Source organism: Hakea prostrata, chromosome 7 (genome assembly GCF_041222555.1).
Source record: "Hakea prostrata isolate BN-2017 chromosome 7, UWA_Hpros_2, whole genome shotgun sequence".
NCBI classification, from domain to species: Eukaryota; Viridiplantae; Streptophyta; class Magnoliopsida; order Proteales; family Proteaceae; genus Hakea; species Hakea prostrata.
In genome coordinates, this window is record NC_142606.1 from 27,205,999 (window position 1) to 27,228,638 (window position 22,640).

Sequence of the window (22,640 nt, forward strand, 5' to 3'; positions counted from 1 at the left end):
GTCAGTACGATGTTTCCAAACCCGTACAGCGTACAATCCTGGGTGGAAGAATCATCCTAACTTTTCATGGTCTCAAGGGCAAAACCAAAATGGATTAAGCAATTATTCCACACAAAATCACTTTGGTGCCCCTCAAAAGCAAAATGCCCAATTTTCTTATAATCCAAATATCCAATTCCCTCAAGCCCCAAATTTCCAGAAGGCCAATTTAACTAGGCCTGTCAATCCACCTATTGTGCCTTATATGCCTCACATTGCACAAAATCAATCATCACCAGGTTTCAACAGAGGTAACAATCCAGAGTTTTCTCGTCTCTCTTCCTTAGAGAAGAATATGGAAATACTTTCTAGTACCTTCATGACTTCTATGCATAATATGGAAAAAAAAAATTTCCACTCTTGCAAGTGCTTTGTCTGAGCGAGAAAAAGGTAAAATGCCTAGCTAACCTGAGTTAAATCCTAGGATTCAGATTCATCAAAGACCACCAAATCAAGTCAACCAAGTTGAATCCTCCCATTCTTCTTTAGCTTCAATTAATTATGTGTCTGCATTGAGAAGTGGGAAAGGGTATTTAACAGGTGAGTCACATATTAATGAAAAGAGCGAGATTAGTGACCACTGTGATGAGGAGAATGTTCAAGTATCTCCTAATGAAGGTTTGTCTAAGAAACCCATAGAAGTTGAGGATGAGCCAGTTACTTTAGCAGTACCTAAGTTTGGAGAACCACTATCAGAAACTATGAGAAAAGAGCAAATTTCAAATGAGAGTTCTTATGTTCCTAAGGCTCCTTATCCTAGTCGTCTAGTGAATAAGAAGAAGACTGCAACTATGGAGAAAATTTTTGATGTCTTCAAAAACGTAGAAGTGAATATTCCTCTTTTGGATGTCATATCTCAGATCCCCGCCAATGCAAAAGTGTTGAAAGATTTATGCACTCATAAAAGAATCACTAGCATTCCCAAAAAGGCGTTCTTGGCAGGTAACATTAGTTCCATAATTACTCAACCTGTAGCAGCCAAGTATAAGGATCCAGGGAGCCCCACCATAGCTTGTGTCATAGGCAATACACACATTGAACATGCTTTACTTGATCTTGGTGCAAGTGTAAATCTGTTGCCTTACCATGTTTATAAGCAACTAGGATTGGGAGAATTGAAAGCAACTAGAACTACTCTTCAGTTGGCAGATAGGTCAGTTAAGATTCCTAAAGGGATGGTTGAAGATGTTTTACTGAAAGTGGGAGAATTTATTTTTCCAGTTGATTTCATTGTACTAGATACTAAACCTTTTTCAATCAAGGATGAAATCCCAATAATTTTAGGAAGACCATTTTTGGCTACTAGTAATGCATTAATCAATTGTCGAAATGGCCTCTTACGATTATCTTTTGGAAATCAAACTGTAGAGTTTAATATGTTCAGGATAGGGAAACAACCACAAATAGAAGAAGAGATCAATATGCTTGAGGAATCTTTTGATTTTCCTAATGATGTGATTACCAACTTTGAGATTGATTTTGATTCTAAATTTCAAGAATGTATGGATATGTTGGATGATGATAGTGAAACTTTCTTTTCCGAAGTCTTAAATTTTCACACACCTTTGGAGCCTATTAATCCTCTATCCATCTCCATCTCCATTCCCAAGCCCTCAATAATTGAACCCCCCAAGCTAGAATTGAAAGAGTTGCCTTCTAATTTAAAGTATGCTTTCCTGAGACAAGATAATCATCTTCCTGTTATTGTTGTCTCTGATTTAACTTCTGACAAAGCAAAAGAGTTGATCACACTGTTAAATGATAATAGAGAAGCATTGGGTTGGTTTGTCACTCATATCAAAGGTCTAAGCTCTTCCATTGAACAACATCATATTCATCTTATGAAAGATGCAAAACCTTCTAGAGAACCTCAACGTATGATGATAATTTTTTTTAACATTGTGAATGTTTTTCTTGAGATCTTTAGAGATGATTTTTCGATTCACGGTTTTTCTTATTTGGAGTGCCTTCCCCATCATACATTGATTTTGAAGATAAGACTAAAGCTTCCCATGATAAGCACAAATTGACTGAAAGGTATACCCCTCATTTCTCTTCTTTGTTTAGCATACATGCATTGAGGACATTGCATTACTTAAGTGTGGGGGGGGGGGGGTATAGCTGCGTTGTAGATTTTAACTTTGACTTTTGGTTATTATACATATTCTTTCAATTGCTATGATGTGTGAAATGAGAGTGATTTTGGTACCCATCATGAACACATAAAAACCCTGTTGAGAGGAAGGTAACTTGTATATATGTTGAGATGAGACTTTCCTTAGAAAAATAAAAGGCCCTTAACTTAAGGCGTCTAACCATCTATGAGTTTTGTGGGTCCTTGTTTCTTTGGCTAGAAGTTGAGATCAATTTTGTGTAGGGCATGACAAAAAAAAAAAAAAAAAAAAAAGAGTAGAAAGTAAAAGTTGAATTCCTTGGAACTAGACAGGGCACTCCGACTCAGGAATCGAGGTGACTTGATCGAAACTCTTAGGAAGGAGATTATTGAAAAGAACTCTCGCATCACTGTCTATGTGGGCATATGCAAAGCAAAGCTACAAAGTAACTTGGGTTTCTGGTGTCTGCTCCACCATGTCATTCAAGCCAACCGTAGTGGAGTAATGTAGAGTTCACTACTCAAAAGAAAAAAAAAGAGAAATAAATACAAGTGTCATCAATGCCTTGGTAAAATTGTTTGGTCAAAAATACTTCAAAACCTTAGTCATTGGTCCCCTTACTTTATGAGTTGTTTTGCTTAAAGGAGAGGTGTACTTGAAAGATATCAGGTGAGTCCTTGATTGAGATATAAGCTAAGTCTCAAGAATCAATATGGGGTAATAAAGTTCAAGTGTGGGGGATCTTAAATCAATGGTGAGAAAAATTGTCATAGCTATTGATCTTGTATGAATACTTACCAATTGTTAGAGTTGGAATTTGCAATGTTTTATTTTGAACTAAAAATTGGAATTTTGGATGTACATTCACTGCAAACATCCACGAGACAAAACTCGTCCTCTAGGGGTAACCTAGTGGTTTAAAGGCTTGTTGCACATGCTAAGTGTAACTGTGATTCCTACGAAAATGAGTGAGGATTTATTTTGTTGCACTAGTTTCTTACTTGAGGACAAGCTTAGTCTAAGTGTGGGGGAATCTGATGAGCACATTTATGTGTGAAATCTTAGGGCATAAAACATGCATTTTATACACTTAAAGTGGAGTTACCTTGGGTTTTATGTTGTTTTTGCAGATTTTAGGACTTTTCAAGATTTAAGCAAATATTTGGAGTTTTGGGCTTGAATCATGCTATTTTACATGTCAAGAAGTTCATTCAAATTCTCAAATGCGAAAATGGGCCTGATCTGGAGCATGATGGGCTAGAGATGTTTGATTATGGGCCAACTCCGAAATATTGAAGAGATAAAGAAGGCAAATTTGATCTACGGCTGAGATTTTAAATCAAATCTACAGAGATATTATTGAGAGAGTCCAAATGGAAAAGAGTCCTTGCATACCTCAATATCTTATTTCCTATCTTGGATTTAATTAAAGAAAGAAAAAGAGGAAAAAGAATTATATTCGAAGAAAAAAAAAAGAGGAAAAATCCCGTTTTTGAATGCCTCTGTCCAGTATCGATCAAACCCTTCATCGAACGGTCATCCGATGTCCGATCGTGCTGATTTTTGGAGGAGAGCTTCATAACTACTTAAAACTCAAATCCAACGGTGGAATTATGCATCTGATCTCTCTAAGTCAGCGCGATTACTACATCAAAACCTCAATTGGCTGAGTCAGATAGAAACCCTGAGTTTTATTCAAATTCAGCCGTGCTTCATATCTCATGTAAACTCTATAAAAGGAGATCATATTCCATTAAAGGAGAACATGTTCTAGAGCTTAGTAGAAGCATTCTTTCTTCTCTCTTCAGTTTATTTATATTTTCTCTAGTTTCTTTGCTTGCATTAGTGAGATTTAAATTTCTAGATTCAATGTTTAGGTTTAATCTTTTTATGTAATGCAATTCAAGTTCAAGCTTCTTCAAGTTCAAGCTTCTTCAAGTTCAAGTTTCAGTTTTTTTAGATTCGTTTTTCTCTGGGTCTAGCAATTGCAGATTTAGATCATTCTAGATCTAGATCTGGTTGTTAGGGTTGGTTGAGATTCGAATCGTTTGTTCAATTTGCAAGTAAGTAACCTTCTTTATTAATCTTCTCTCCTCCCTCCATTCCCGCTTCTATCTACCCCTCCATATTCTTAATTTAGGATTTACTTTCAGCATTATTTATTGTTCTCCCTTCCCCTGGATCCTTGATCAGAGATGCCTACAGTCGTGCCTCTCTTTGGTTAAGGCTTCATTTTCCTTTTATTGCTTTGTTATTTTTACTTCGCCTATTCATTCATCATCTCGGACCACATAACCGGAGCAAGCCTACAGTCGTGCCTCTGCTTCCGGTGACGGGTGGTGTTGCATCTGCATTTTAGCTATTTCCTTTTCTTTTTATTGCTTTGTTTATTGCTTTGTTATTTACTTTCTGTTATTTACTTTCTACCTATTCATTCATTATCTCGGACCACATAACCGGAGCAAGCCTACAGTCGTGCCTCTGCTTCTGGTGACGGGTGGTGTTGCATCTGCATTTTAGCTATTTCCTTTTCTTTTTATTGCTTTGTTTATTGCTTTGTTATTTACTTTCTGTTATTTACTTTCTACCTATTCATTCATTATCTCGGACCACATAACCGGAGCAAGCCTACAGTCGTGCCTCTGCTTCTGGTGACGGGTGGTGTTGTATCTGCATTTTAGCTATTTCCTTTTCTTTTTATTGCTTTATTTATTTCTTTGTTTATTGCTTTGTTTATTGCTTGCATTTTTGTTCGCATTTTTTTTCCTGTCTTTTATTTATGCATTGATTGTGTTTAATTTATTTTTCGTTTCAATTCGATTGCATTAGACATATAGATTAGGATCGTTTAGTTTAGTTAATTAGTTAACAAAAATTGAATCATTCCACTCTCGCATTACTATTAAGAAGTTCAATTCTAAGTGGCATATCTCCCTGAGATCGACCCGTTAGCTACACGATACCGTGCGCTTGCGGTTACTTTTAAAATTCATAAACATGCTATTATGGACTTACTTGCCTTACTGGGTTTCTTTTGAAACTCACTCCTTTTGTACAACATCTTTTGTTAGATTATTCTGCAGGCATTGATGACTATGAAGGCCAATATGAAGAAGCACAAGATGAAGAAGCATACCATATGCAAGGTGTTGGCAACTATGAAGATTACATTGAGGATTCCTCCATTGGTCTCACTTGTTACTAAGATTAGCCCTACTGTGGAGTGGGAGCATCTGAGCGTGATTGATGAAGTCTACGTTTATGAAGACGTTCTTTATAAAAAAGTAGAATAGACTCTAGCTTAGTTAGATTATATCTTTCTTTCTTGTCTTTAGAACCAGTTGTAATCTTCTTTGACTTTCGATCTACATTCCGCTGTACTCGTGGAGTGAGATTCCGCCTCACTCTATATTTTATTTTATATATCTATTGGTATCATTTCCGCACTCTGATGATTATCTCATTACTTTACTTTGATTCATTTGAATAATATTGTTAACCTTGATTTAGTCCTGTTCTTGATTATATTATTGTGAATGTGGGAGGTTGATTTACTCGATACTGGATCTTGTGGAGTGTGGATCACACACTCGGGTATGCCAAATAGGGTACCGGCTGGGTGGATGTGACACATGGATTGTCCTGAGGGATGAAGGACTCACTACCAACCAGCGTTGTGAAATGAGACCCTCCTAAAGAAGTACGGTGCTATAACTTAAAGCATGTCGCCTATAGAGACCCAGCATACGAGGTAGATTCATACATTCATTGTCTGTTTCATATTGCATTGCATCATGTTATGTTCTAAAGTCATGTTATTTATGTTGTTATGATTTAACTTGCCTTACTGAGTTCATTCGAACTCACTCCTTTTTGTGCAACCTCTTGTGTTAGATTACTCTACAGGTACTGATTACTATGAAGGCCAATATGAAGAAGCACCAGTTGAAGAAGCGTACTACACTCAAGGTGCTGGCTACAATGAAGATCACATTGATGATCCCACGAGCGATCATGTTGCGTACTACGATTAGACCTAATGTGGAGTGGGAACGTCTGAGTTGGATTGATGAAGTCCATTATTATGAAGACATATCTATAAACTAGAAGACTCTTAGTCTAGTTGATTTCCATTTCTTTACTTTCTTTAAGAACAGTTGTATTTCTTGTTAGACTTACGTGCTACATTCCGCTGTAATTGTGGAGTGAGATTCTGCCTCACTCTACTACTTTTTGATGTTTACATCTGGTATCATTTTTCCGCACTCTGATTATACTGTCATTCTTTTCCTTATTTGGATCTCTAATTTATAATATTATACTTTGATTATAACCGTTCTTGATTATGTTATTGCTTATGTGGGAGGATGATTTCCTCAATACTTAATCTTCGGGTCTGTGGATCACACACTCGAGTATGCCAGATAGGGTACCGGCTAGGTGGATGTGACAGCATCTCCCAACTCAAACAAATGACTTACCTAGCATTGAAGGACCTCCGAAAATATGTCAAACTAGGGCTCAAGTCCATCAACCAAACTCTTCATCATTAAGATGCAGTTTCTTCTCCAAATTAAGTAAGGTTTCCAAATAGGAAACTCCATAATCAATCTCCATGGGTTCTGGGTCAAACACCTTGTCTTCCACTGAGATGGCCCACAGTTGCCTTCTACCTTCATTTTAGGTCTTCGGACTACAAACATATGGATTTCCGGATTAGGGTTTGGGCTGAATTTCACAGTAGTCACTTGTGCCTCTCAAATAATGAAGCACTCATTTTGCCGCCTCCCAATGCCTATTTCCGAAATTTGTAATGAACATACTTAACACACCAACTACATGAGCAATATACAGCCTAGTGCACACCATTAAGAACATTAAGCTACCAACTAAACTTGCATAAGGACATCTTGCCATCTTATTTTTTTTCTTCTTCCATTTTTGAGCTATCATTAGAAGATAATTTGAAATATGATGCTAATGGAGTTGAAACCACCTTTTTCTTATAGTTGCCAAATTTCTCAAGAATTTTTCTTTATAATGGACTTTTGTGAAAGTAACAAAGTTTCATATTCTCTCTTTAAATCTCAATTTCAAAAATATGTTTGGCATGACCAAAATCCTTCATTTCAAAATTCTTGCTTAAACACTCTTTGAATTCCTCAATTTTAGTTTTATCTTTGGACATTACAAGCATATCATCTACATATAAAACTAAAATCACATATGAATCATCATCAAAGAACTTAATGTATAAACAATGGTCATATTCACTTCTTTTATAACCAAGACTTAAAATAAATGAGTCGAAAGTTTTATACATTGCCTTGAAAATTATTTAAGTCTATATAAGGACTTCTTCAACTCGCACACGAACTTCCTTTTTCCTTTGTCAACAAATTCCTTTTGGCTGCCTCATGTACACCTCTTCAAGAAGATCATCATGTAAAAACGTTCTTTTCATATCCATTTGTTCTAGCTCTAAGTCATGCATAACAATAAGTCCAAGCACCAACCTAATAGTTACTAGCTTCATAACCAGGACAAATACTTCAAAGAAATCTACACCTTCCTTTTGTGCAAAGTCTTGGGCAACAAGCCTTACCCTATACCTCTCCACCTTGTCATCCACCCCTCTTTTGAGTTTACATACTCATTTACAACCAATGGTTTTTCTTCCCTTTGGCAATTCCTCCTATTCCCATTGTTCTTTTGAAGTGCTTGAAACTCTTCTTTCATTGCATCCTTCCAATACTTTGCATCATCCCCATTGATGGAGTTAAAGAATATAGTTGGTTATTCATCTAAAGCCACCAGCGCTCGAAGACTTTTTGGATCAACATAATACTTGTGTCTTTCCGGCAAATGTGTTTATCTTGTAGGTCTTCTTCCCAAATGTACCACAACTTCTTCTTCAACATCAACCATGGAACTTAGTTTCGGCGAATTTAGGCGAAATATCGCAGAAATTCGCTGGTTTCGCCCCCTGGCGAAACGATACCTGGGGGTGAAACGAGAATTCAAGAATGTCGCCGGAAAGTTGCTAAACATCGCCGGAAAAACTATCGAATCCTTGAAAAATCGCCAAAAATCGCCATCCAACCTGCAAAATATCGTCGGAAATGGTAAATTTACTGCTACGTTCTTTCTCTGCCTCTTTGGTTCATTTTATAGTCAAATCTCGCCGGCGAAACCACCGTTTATGCAGAAGAAAAGGAGAAACAACAGTAGATGACCTCTGAATCTCTGACCTCTCGCTCTATTACTGCAAAATACTCTCACTTTTCAATCGCTTTTCTTTGGCTTTTTTTGGCTTTCCTACGGTTTCTGTAAAGGAACTGAAGAAAGAAGTGAAGAAGATGATGTGCTGTCTTCCCACTTTCTCCCAAGTCCCATCCATATTAAAAAATAATTGTTTTTTAAAGTTAAAAGTGGTTTGAGTGTCACATTTGGAGCCACACACGTTGTCACCTTGATGATATTTTATTTGTTTTATAAAATCTGATTCAACACATTTAATGCTACTGACACAATCCCATTCATTTCTTAGTGAAAAAATGGTTTTTTTATAAAACATTCACGTTACACATTAAAGTCATTGACAATTTGACACACGCATGAGTTTTAATGGCAGCGAAATCTCGCCGATTTTTCGGCCAGATTTCGCCATATCGCCCGATTCGCTTGGGAAGCAAACAGGCGGAATTATCGAAACTTCGTTCCATGACATCAACTAGTTTTCTTCTTGAAATTTTTTTTGTACACTTTGATTATCAAGATCTATAATATTTTCATTTTGAGCATTCTCATTTGAAGATCTTGTAGGTTTCATGTGAAATTCATGGGTATGCTCAATTGATTTTTCTTCATCACATTTCTTTTTTATCCCCTTAATCAACATAGAGGATTCATCGAAATGTACATCATGACTTATGATGATTTTATAGGTACTTGAATTCCATAACTAGTACCCCTTCACATTCTAGTCATACCCTACAAAAATGCACTTCTTGGATTTTGGATAAAGCTTGATCCTTTGACAACTTGGAATCAGAGCATATGTATTACATCAAAAAAAAATTAAATCTGAATAATCACAAGGAGTTCCATAATACCTCATTTGGAATTTTTCCACCCAAAGTCATTAAAAAAGACCTATTCATGAGATAATATGCCATCAACACTGCTTTGACCCATAATTCCTTCTCCAAGTTTTCATTACTAAGCATAGCTTAAATCCTCTCAATCAATGTCTTATTCATACACTCCACCATTCCATTTTGTTGTGAAGTACTCACACTGTATGATGCTATACAATTTTACCTTCTTGCAAAAGCTAACAAATTCATTCTTTGCATATTCCATTCAATTATTCGTTCTTAAAATTTTGATGTTGCTATTGAATTTTTTCTCCACCTTGACTTGAAGTTCTTGAATAACACTAACACATCATTTTTTAACTCGAGGATTTTCACCCATATTTTCCTTGAAAAATCATCAACGAAAGTAACAAAGCATTGAGCACCACTATATGACACATTCGGTGATAGACCCCAAACATCTAAGTGAATGTAATCAACAATCCCTTTACTTGTGTGCATACTCGTTTTGAAAGCCCTTTTATGATGCTTCACATAAACACAATGCTCAAAAAATTCCTTTCTGAAAAATTCAGATTTGGGATAAGTTTATTTTTTATCAAAATTTTCATCTATTTCTCATTCATATGCCCAAGTCTTCAATACCACAACCTTAGAGGAACATCTCCTTTGTTAATCGCCACATCTGTAATACAATCAATCATAGAACTACCCAACAATTTGTATAAGATACCAACTTTGACTCCCTTCATGATAACAAGAGCATCTTTTGAAACTTTGAGGACTCCATCTCCCCCAAAAAACTTACAACCTTCCTTCTCTAAAGCAGGTAAAGAAATCAAACCTTTTATCATGTCTGAAATATGTCTAACATTTTCAAGTGTGCAAACAATACCATCAAACATCTTCAAGCTTACCGATCTAATGACAAGTGTTCTATTAGTTGAGTTATTCTCTGTCTTCACTAATCCTTCTTCACATGACTCATATGTGCTAACCAATATTTGTGTGGACACATATGATGTATAGCATCGGTATCAATAACCCGTTTTTGGTGAAATTCTAACTTGCAACCCACCATCAACACTTCATCCTCGATAATACTAGATTTGGTATCCACAACTTGATTTGCCTCCTTTGAATTATCACCAACAATCTCCTTACCCTTCTTATTTCCCAAGTTAGAACTTTTTTTTTTTTTTTGAACAATTATTTTTAAGATGTTCACTCTCTCTGCAAAACCAACAACTATATTGCCCCTTGGATTTAGTACGATGTTTTGATTTGCTTCTTAAAGAACTTTTAGAAGAATCATGACACTTCTTGTTTCTACCCCTTGTCATATTAACTTCCGATCCCATCTCCATAGAACTTCCTACGGAAGTCTTTTTTCGGAGTTCCTCGGCAAGTAATGTACTATTAATTGAATCATAGTCAATATTAGAATCCCCCTAACTACAACTTAGAGTTGTTATTAAATGATCATAAAATTTTGGTAGAGTGCAAAGTAAAATCACCGCTTTGTCTTCATCCTTCACTTTTTCTTCAACACTTTTCAATTTACAAACTATGTTATTGAACTTATTCAAATGATTTGAAATATTTTGAACCATCATTCATTCTTCAAGAAAATTCTATTTGTGGTAGACTTTGTTTGGTAGATGCTTTCCAACTTTGACGACAAGTTTGCCGCCATTTTTTTATGTGCAAACAAATTCTCATTGGATAACCTCAATCGAATGGTAGACATGACCTTAAGATCCATCTCATCTCAATCATCATCTTTCATTCCCTCCGATTTCCTATCATTTCCCAACGATGCTTTGTGGCAACCATTTTGAATTAACAAATCTTTCATCTTCATTTTCTATAGCTCAAAATTTGTCTTTCTATTAAATGACTCCACCCTCGATGTATGAGCACTCATTAGCTCCAAAAAAAGATGCACAAAACATATGTTGTAATGTCAATTGTTGAAAACAATGTCCAATCTAAGGATCCATGTAATTTAACAAATTACCCAAATGAATAAAATAATCCAAGGATCTTGTGCAAATAAGTTGAGGATAGTCGCAAAGCAAAGACAACAAACCACCACAAAAATGAAAGATAAAGGAAAGCAACAGACAAGATTTTAACGTGATTCACTAACCTGAAATGTTTTGGATTAACTATATTAACGGGGAGGGAATCCACTATTTCAATCTTTAAAATAATTCAAGATTTGAGAATAATACAATGTTACCTCAAACCGGTCAAATCACTTCTTAAACCTCCTTGAAAACGCCCTTCCACCATCAAGCTCTTGAAGAAAACCCTTCAATCCAAGCTTAAGCTTCAATGGAAAAACTTCAATGGAGAACCCTTTTCTTGCAAACCACAAGAACAAGAATACCCAACAAACTTAATCCCGTTTTTGTTTCAAAAATCCTCTTGGAACTCACAATAAACTCTCTTTTTCTCACCCCCATTTACCTCTCCCAAGACCCTCTTAATGATACCAAACACTTAACCCATGTTTAACACTAAGTGGGACCCACCAAGTTCAAATTAGAACCCAAAAAGCTAAAGTGATTTTCATTACCAACCCAACATGATCTTATTCAATTTAGGTACTTATCTAGAAACAGTAATACCATAGCATATTTTCTTGCTAGAGGTTCAAAGTTTGTGGGTCTGTAGCGTATTTAATGGTTGTCTCTACCTCCTTGTGTACTTGACTCTCCATTTAATTCCTCTAGGAGTATGGCTCCTGAGAGCTTAATATAAGTTGTTTGTAGATTATTAAAAAAAAAAATTCTATTCGTGCTCGAATTTTAAAATTCAAACATTCATAAACTCTACCTGTTCCATTCCTAAAACGCAAAAGGAAAAAGGATATGCATTTGAAACAACATAACATCTATTTGTGAACCCCCTACAAAAAGCGTACCTATGAAAAGTAGGAAATGGAAATTCCAGTTGTTTTTGGTATGACCTTTGAGTACCTCCCTCCTTACGAGAGAGAGAGAGAGAGTGTGTGTTTGTGTTAGCTTTCTAAGAGGATAATCAATTCAATACCCAATTAATTAAGTGTTGATACCTTAACATAACTGAAAACAAATGGATTAATTTCTTTCCTTAGGGACCCATGGGGTGATCGCCTTAAGGTAATTATATCATGTGAGGGGTATTTAATATTAAACGTTTCTTTCTTCTCTCCACATCCTAGTTATTTGAATTCAAAATAAGAAAGTTCAACTTGAATGCCCTCCCATTAACCAACTCAAAATAGGAAACATACATCAATTTAAACAAGAGACATGTATATCTGGAGAGTCTCAAGATTTGCTCATCTTCTAGATAATGCTTCTTCTGCTATAAAGTCGCGCTAGTTCTTATTGAAGTCTCTCGCATGCAAATTAGGGGTGTAAATGGATAACCGAAATCCGCTTCCGAATTCGCATCTGCATCCGTTTAGGGGTATCCGAATCCGTCCGATTACTAATAGGATGTGGATATGGTATACCGCTTTCTTACCGATTATTATCCATCCAATAAAATTATCCGATTAAGTTACTTATTTATATTTATTTTTCTTATTTTTATAAATTTTTTGGCTGTGATATGTGGTATTTTTCTAGATTTCTACCTAAATAGCTACCAAAGTTGCTAAATTCTTAAATTTCAAACCTAATCCTCACAAATAAAATGGTAAGTTATAAACAGGTAGTCCAAAACTTGTATTCTATCTGTATTCATGCCCATTTAGAAGAATTTACTTAAGAAAATAACTATCCGATTATCATCCGATTCCGACTGAATTCATCCGAAAACCGATAGAATATTATCCGTATCAATCCAAATATAATAGGATGCGGATATGGTATTACCACTATCCGATCCGTTTACACCCCTAGTGCAAATAGGAATCCCAACCCAAAACTTGGATCCACCACACATGAGGTTTAACTACAAATCTCCAATAAAGCAAGAGCGAGAGAGAAAAACCACACGAGGAGAGCTATCTAAAATTTGTTCTATACTTCTCTTGGTGTTACCTCCTCTTAGGAAGCCTCGTGGGCAAAGGTGTCAATTTGCGTACCGAAACCGTTTAACCGTACCGAACCGCGCCGTCTAAAAAACCGAACCGTGCATCCGATCGTTCAAAATTGCAGCGGTGCACGTCTTTAAACCAAATTTCTTTGGTACGGTTCCGGTTTTAGGTACTCATACTGTCGGTATGTACCAAAACCGTAGCGAATTGGTACCGTACAAAATTAAGGGATATAAATTATAATTTTACAATTAAAACACACTTTTACCCTATCCCTAATTCTCTATTTCAGTTTTTCGTTTCATCATTCACTCCTCTTCTTAAATTTACTTGTTTTGTTTCTATTAATTAGATTTACTTGCTTTATCTTTGTTAATTTCAATTTCTATTGATTGCTTGCTCACAATTTCATTAGGATCTTAATGAACTAATAACAAACGTGGCATAAGTTCATTTGTACAAAAATTGTACCACATTAGATACTGTTTTTAAACCATTTTTTCGTACCGATTTAATACCGAAACCATACCGAACCGTTTTTGTAAATACCGAAACCGTACCATACCATACCAAAACCGTAACGATTGACACCCTTACTCGTGGGTTGCCTAGCAAAGTTAGAACACTATTGTGCCTGTTGGAAATCAAAAAGACATATCACATTGTATATCCAACAACTCAATCTTATGAAAACAATGAATTGGTCTACTCTGGGATGGAAGGATTCGAACCTCTGCGTAGCGGGATCAAAACCTAATGCCTTACCACTTGGCCATGCCCCAATTTGATTTCTATTCGACACTAATACACATTAATATCAATCTTGGTTGTTCGTCAATTCCATTCCAAATATCTAAATATCTATAGAATAGATTAGATTATTGCTAGGATTTAATACATGTACAGGTAGAAATAAACTGTCATTGATCATTACATTCTCTCAATTTTCAAATGAGAATAGAAGGATTTTTGATTGGGTGAGTACAAAAAAACAAAGGAAAAAGAAAAGAAATATTTTAAATTTATCTTATTTTTTTTCCATTTTCCCCGTATCTTATATTAATAACTTATTAATAACTCAACTAACTATATTTCCAAGAAGAAAATGCTTGTTGTGCCTAATGTCTTTGCTTTGATCCATTTTCATTCTACCCCTTGCTTGAGTAGTTTTTTTCTTTGCCAAATTGCCCAAGGCTTATGCTTTTTTCTATCCAATCATAGATGTTATGTCAGTCATACTTGTATTTTTTTTACACCTAGCCTTTGTTTGGCAAGCTACTATAAGTTTCTAATAAGATCTCTTTAGTCCTACAAGCATTCATGATTTTTTTAAAAATTATAACAACAGATAAGATAAGATTAGATAAGTCTTACATTATATTATGAATCCTCAACTGAAATATTGAAACTGTTGGATAGCAACAATAAGTTTGGATCACCTCATTTCTGCAAAACGGCAAGATTGACTATCTAGATTGTGCATCAACTAGGAATTCCTTCACCTCAGTAAGCTAGCTTTGTAAGTGTTGCAAGCCTAGTTCGGAGGGCACTATGGTAGGACGTGGATCGATCATGACGAGAATGGACTTCTCTGTAATGTAATAGAAGAGTCACAGTCAAGTTTGCCTCCTTTCTTGACCAAACGAAGGAGAGACGAATACTATATGGTAGCAGCGGGTAAGGGCTTGGCTTGACTGTGTGTTCTCTCTTGGTTGGGTAGGAGGCGAAGACTGGCAAAGTTCATCATCCAGTGTAGCAGTGGGGTGTTTATAGAGAAGAAGGCATCACCCAACAAGTGGCAAATTTGAATGGTGTCACATCCACCCAACCGGTATCCATTCACCTGAATACTCGAGGGTGTGATCCACAGTCCCACAGATCAAGTCTCTGACAATCACCAACTATTCCACACAATAGTCCAATCATGAGCAAGAATAAATCAATGTTATGATATTAATAAAGAAATATGTCAAGCAATCAGAAGGATCTCAAAACTGAATCAGAGTGCGAAAGTGATGACAAATCTAAAGTAAGCAACTTGAAAGGAATAAAGTCAAAATTTCCTAAGTGTTCTAATGTTTCGCCTTTTTCTCCAATTGTTTGTACACTTGCAACTTAGGATCAATTTTCAGCTCGTAGTCCCACCGGCAAATGAGGTGTCTCCTATCATTGTTGACCAGAGCCATAATAGTGCTCCATACCGGCATTGGGATCACACCACGAGCCACTATCAGTTCACATTGCTTCCTCAGTTGTATAATATATGGGAAGTATCTCCCAACCGGAGCTCAAGAGCTCTTCTTCACCTGCATAGTTATCCAGAACAAGAATTTCCTCGAAGGGTGAGCTCCAAAGAACTTAGCGAGTAGTTCACAAACAAATAACCAATATCACAATCCAAATCAATACATTACATATGACATGAGGCAAAATGCAAGAATGCAACTATACTCTAATGGATGCTAGTCTCTAATGGGAGACACACTTTAAGATAGAACACCAGCCTCCTCTAGGTAAGCCTCGTCACTCTGATCTCTTATGGGTAGGTTACCATTCTTGAGATCTTGGGTAAGGGGCAAAGGCATCCTTCTTGGACTATCACCATGGCTGGGGTTTAGGTCACCTTTCTCACCACACCATTGGCATAAGAACTAGTGCATGTTAGGGATAAGCCTAACCCAATGCAAATCATCTACTTAGTCACATCATACTAGGTCTAGATACCTTCCTCATGCTTTTCTCCTTCTTGGGCACCCACGAGCCTAATCATATTATATACAACCGTACCAATGAATGCCCCCACGGCAATGTTGTGTCCCCTCGTGCTTCATGCATTCTTGGGCGTCCACCAACCAAATACCTTTGCCATAGGTCACTTGGCATCAATACCCTACCGATAAGGTGATGATATGATGGGGTACATAACCAAACTCCACTAAACTTCCTAATCATGGCATCCAAGAACGTGAAAAGCGCCAAGGGGCATCATAGGATTGTGTCCAATACCACCTCCACTAATGTCCCGAGATAAAAACACCCAATTAGGTATTCCCCAATTCACCATCACAACTCACATTCACGTAGCAAGAAGGTTCAATCACATTCTCAATTCATAAATCAAACCAAGTACATAAAGTCACATGTTGATCCATTTATCAATAGCATCATTAAACACTTATATTTTGTAATTTCAGAGTCATAATCATCCTAAGCCCTAAAACAACTGCATGTAAACAAAGAAGCAAGTTTCATAACAACAAAGAAAGTAACAATGGTTATGTGCAACTGAACGTCCTCACCTTGATATTTATTTGTAAACTTGTAAAATAGGTCAAATAGTATGTTCACACTTCCCAAAAAGTCCTATCAACATGTTGGTTCAAAGTTAAAAATATCCCTAGAGGTATTGACAATGAAAAGAAAAACAAACGACCAACACAACATGGTGCAGTTGGTCACGCTGGTTGCTTAGAGCAATAGGGCAATCAACCAGAGCATGGGTTGGTCGCCCAGGGCAAACAGGCCATTCAATTAGCCTCTGTGTAAGGACAAATTTGGCTCAAATCGTCAGAAAGCTTCCTAATTGGGTTCTAAACTACTTTGAAAATACTTAAAAATTATGAAATCATACTAGAACATGATCTATCATAGTTTAGAGACCAAACAAAGCAAAATAATGAAAATCTAATGAATCCTATATTAGGTCTTCTCCGAAATCGATCCAAAAGATTCACGGATAAACCAAAGTGAATGGGGATTCACTCTAGAGTAAATAGGGTAGAAGAAGTAGGTTGATACAACAAATAGAAGCCTTCAACTAGGTATTGGCAGTAGGAAGAATCACTAATAGAAGAGAACTAGAACGAAGAGGATGAATACTAACCTTTAAGAAAGCAAATCGTCGTTCGAAAACCTTGACGGATGCTTTTCACATTGTCTTTCACCTTGAGGAGTGTTCTCTGATGGCTTTAGAACATAATGACAAGTTTTAGAATGAAAACACATTAAATAGGGCTTTAAGAATCAATTTTTCCAAAATTGCCCTTTTCTCCTGGAACTAGGCTGGTCGCCTAGGGCGACCAGGGCAAGCAACCAGCCCCTGGAACTTTTGTTCAAGGAGCAAAGTTAAGGCCTTGAATGCCCTAGTTCTGCCTAGTTCCTATTATATGCTATATAAGAGTCCTACATAATTTTCAGGGACCTTCTACATGTGTCATCACGGTATACTTGATCCATCTACCAAGTCCGTCAATGTCCGAGTTAGATTTCCTTTCCAAATTCTTACAGAACTCCCAACTCAGCATCATCTCCATCTAATTCCGTTGGTTAAAAATTCAATCCAAAGGTCTCTACCTGGATGGCCCACAGTTGCCTTCTTCTCACACTCTGGGTTTTTGGACCTACAATATGGATTTTCGGGTTAGGATTTTGGGGGATTTCACAAATGGAGTCTCGCTTGGATGCTAGGAAGATCCATAGATCTAGATAAAGTCTCGCTCACATAGCGCTACAACTTATGCATTTGATCGGATCAAATAACCCTTCGGCAGCCAACCAAATCGGCACATGTGGACCCCGATGTACAATGTACCATACAAAATCTCTCAAAAGAGTATGGAGGTATCGAAGCAATTGCAAAGCTTTGAGTGGGGGCACGAAGGCACCCAAACTCCCTAACTCAGAGTAAAATCCTTCCTATAGCTTAAGGCCTGCTTTTGATCAAGCTTTGGAAGCAAACAATGGTCGTTTCCAAAGGAGGTTGCCTAGGAAGAGCATGGTGTCAATCACCTCGATCCAAAGGAGGTTACTCTAAGGATCACTATTCGTCGTATTTCTTTCGGCGGGCCACAACATGGAGTTCTTTTCCATCAAGTAAAGACAATGCATTCTCCTTGTCCCAATTTTAAGGTTGTCTTTAACAAGAATTCTCGCTCCTCTTTGCTTTATTTCCTTCCTTCCTAGGATCAGTTATTGTTTTATTTGTTTTTTTTATAAGTAGTAGGGATGAATATAACTACAATAGAGTTTGAGATCTCATGCTATCCAGGGTAACCACATCTTCCAACCGAAGAGCATTTGGCTTGCACCAACTGCATAACCAACTGGGTCAACAAGCAAGACCAAAAAGGAGAGATCAACCTAAGCAGCTTGTGTAACATACCCAGCTGGTACCCTATTTGGAAACCCAAGTGTGTGATCCACAGCCCCGAAGATCAAGTTTAGGGTGATCATATCCACTTGGCACAATAATATAATCAAAAGCAAGAACTAAACATTGTATTCAAGTAACTTAAGAAATGAAACAGAAGGGATCACAAACGAATATCAGAGTGTAGAAATAACAAGATACCAAATAAAAGATAACCGTAGAGTATAGCGGATATATACCCCACAACAAAGCGGAAGGTAGATCAAAAATCTAAAGCAAATCTAAACTATTACAATTAAACTATAAGTCTAGAAGAACAAGAGTAAACTAGTCAAAATCTTTTGTCGGCTCTTCTTCTTCTTTAGTCTTCATCTTCTTCACCTTAGGATTGTGCTCTTGTAACCTCGGGTCAGCTTCTAGCTCACGATCCCATCAACAAATAAGATGATGTCGTCTGTCGTCAATAGGAGCCGTTAGTGTAGTCCAAACCTGTGTGCTGGTCACACCACTGGTCATGACCTTCTCCAATGATTTCTGAAGCTGTACTATGTAGGGAAGGGTCCTGCGTACCGAAGCATGGGTTATCTTCCATTCCTACAAAAGCATCTAAAAACATATCCCCTGAAGGGTAAGCTCAAAAGAACTTAGCAAGTAGTCCAATCACATTCTGCACACAATTCTGCACACAATTCCAAGCAAACATTGATGCAATGATATGAGACAATGAATGCAAGTATGCTTCTAACTCTATATATGCTGGTCTCTATTGGCAGACACACTTTAAGTCATAGCACCATACTCCTCTGGGTATGTCTCAAATCACTCTCCCTTAACCTTCCTAGTATCTTGGGTTCTCTGTTGGTAATTGGGTCTTGCATCCTTCCTGGACAGTCCATGGTTGGGGTTTAGGTCACCACTCTCTCACATCAACATTCGTATAAGTATTGGCGCATGTTCAGGGTTAAACTTAGCCCAATGCAAGTCATTAACTGAATCACATCTACTTAGGGTTAGATACATCCATTCCTCGCTTCCCGCGATCCTTTCCGGTATCCTTCCCCCTAATCACCATCTACTTTCCAGCTACATAGACTCTTGACCCCATCCACAAATAGTAAACATGAAGCTCTCATGTCCTCTCACGGGTTGGTTACCGGTCTTGAGCGCCCATGAGCCCAAGTCTACTACTGCAACCCTACCAATGAATGGGCCCCAAAATATGATTCGTGTCCTCTCATGGGTTGGTTATTAGTCTTGAGTGCTCACAAATCCCCATTGCTGCCATGAGTCACTCGGTCTCAATTCCCCTCCGATAAGGTCAAATATGACGGGGGTTTCCCTAGCCAAACACTTCTAAACCAATCATAGGTATGTCAACCAGTAATTAGGGAAAGCGCTAAAGGGCACCGTAGGAAAGTGTCCCACACCATCTCCATTGTTGTCCGAAGATAGAAACGCCAAAAGGGCATTCCCCATTCCACAACTACAACCTAGGCATTCACATCATATCATAATTCCATACATCGCACAATCAAGTCAAATTCACCATTCATACCATTCATGATCCATTCCAGTATGTAAATCATAATATGAATATGCTACTATAATCACAGAACTGAAACAATATATAAAAGAATGCTAAATAGTAGCAAAATCATGCATTCAAGTAATAACACAACAAGGCATATAAACATGCATATTGTGAGTGAAAGTACTTACCTTGAATTTTGAATTTGAAACGTTCAAGTGAGAGATCAAAGAACAATTCCAAAATCACCTAAACAACCTTAAACAAACATGTATAGGTCATAAGAAACAAATACAAAAGATCAGAGTCAAAACGGAGACAAAACAGGGAAATCTGTTGTCAACAACATGCTTGGTCGATGGTCCTTTGGTTGATGCATCGACCAAGCATGATTGACCAAGAAGCAAGTGTACGAACAAAATTTCCAATTTTGATCAGAAACTCGCTGAAACACATTGGAACACTCCAAAATTTACAGGAAAATTCCAAAACAACATACTAAGATTATCTATGATGGTCTAAACATCGAACAAGGCCATCGGAATAGAATCCTAATAAAACACCTATTAGGCTAAAACCGCGGATCATCACGGAAAGGTTAGAATGAAAGGGGATTCATTCAAAAGGATAGAAAACAATAGATCATGAATAGAAAACAATTAAGGAAGAGGTCTAACATAGGTTAGAATAGAAAATTATATTTTGAGTAGATCATGCTATCAATACTAGATCAAATACATGGAAAGACACCATACAGCTTCAAGGGAGAACATAGAGTGAATTGGGGATTCACTCTAAGACTAAGGAGATCAAAGGTAGGGTCATTACAATAGTGCAATCCCTTCCTAAAAATCAAAACAACAAGAGAATACAGTAGAGAGAGTAGATTAGAGAAGAAAGAGATTGAATACTAACCTTGAAGAAGAGTAATCAAAGAGGGAACCTTGGTTAAATGCTTGGGGGATCTTCCTTGGCTTGAGGAGGAGGCTCTAGGGTTCTTCCCATGTCCTCCAATAGTTAAGAGGCAAAATATTTAAGTTTAGACTGAGGTTGCATATATATAGAGATCCAAAATCCAAAATTTTCAAAATTAGACAATTCTGTTTCCGGAGCTACTTTGGTCCATGGTGTGAAATCCAGCCCTATCCTAACCCTGACCTTGACCCGAAAACCCTATTGTTTGTAGGTCCAATGACCCAGAGTAAAGGAAGAAGTCGACTATAGGCTCTCTTTGTAGAAGACTTGCTATTTGACCTAGAATCCATGGAAGTTGATGATGGTGTTCCATATATAGAAACTTGCTCAGAACTAAAAAATGAAACTGCACCTAGTTGAAGATGAGTTTAGTTGATAGACTTGGAGTATTATTTGACTTGGTTCGAAGACATTTCTACATACTAGGTAAGTCACTTGATGTGTGTGTTGAAGCTCTTTAAGTTTGGATTTGATCTGGACCTTCAATTCCCTGTCTTGGCCTTGCTGTCCTGCTTGGTTGACTGCTTGGTCGATTGGGCCAATTGACCAACCAATCGACCAACCAGATCTATTTTTGCTGATTAGGTCTTGGTTGCTCTATTTAATTGCATGCTCGAGTTTATTTCATCTCCTCTGCCTCCTAAGCCCTCTGAGACGTATGAAGACTCATTTCCAAGCCTCTCCTTGCATCCTTGGTGATAATCTTGCAAGAACTCAAGCAATCCTTCATCTTCTTGCTTCTAAGGTTGGTTATCTCTCCCATCTTCTTCCTCATCTCTAGTTTTCCTTTCTTTGTGTTTGAGATTATGAAGTGGATGCTGCATTCTTGCAACCATCCCTTCTAAAATCTTCTTGTGATCTTTGTTTTATGGTTTCATGATGATCTTCGCCATGATCATTGTGGAATCATCATAAAACAATGTCTAACCCTAACCCAATCTCTTGATTTGATCCTTATCATTTTAGATATGTTTTTCTTGGTTGATTAGTGTATGATCTCAATTTATTCTTTACTAGAATGAATACTCCTTCATCTCTAGTTTTCATTTCATGATCATACTACGATTTCATCGAAAACCCTAATTGTTACTTTTATGGAAGGTTTTGTTTCCAAATTTGTACCTTTGTGTTTTGATCAATGTTGGTGTTTAGACTTACTCTCTAATGTTAGGATACTTTCATTGAGGTCTCCTCCAAGTTTGGTGATGTTTCGGATCATGTAAATCAAGTTTCGGATCAGAAACATCACTTATGTACCTTACTGACTCTGTTGGTCGACTGGTTGGTCGACTGAGTCAGTAGACCAATCAATCGACCAATGAAGACAGAAGCTCTGTTCTGATTGGTTTGACCTTCTATCTTTTAGATCTCTTTCCTAATATGGTATCTATGATTGTTTACGATCTTCTTGCCAAGTTTATAATCATTCTCCCTGATTCTTGAATATTCTCAAAGCTATACAAGGTAAGGACAGTTACTTCCATAATTACGTAGATTGCGTGAATCTTAGTTTCTATATTTGGATTCATTTGGATTCACTACCATAAATGTAATATCTTGTTGTGATTCTACTGATGTAGGTACTACAACTACAGTAGCATTACATATATGAATTCTTTTGATTATAAATGTCTTTTGTTGTCACTTATGTATGTGATTGATCATGTCATCAATATGTTTCTATGTGATGAGACAATGG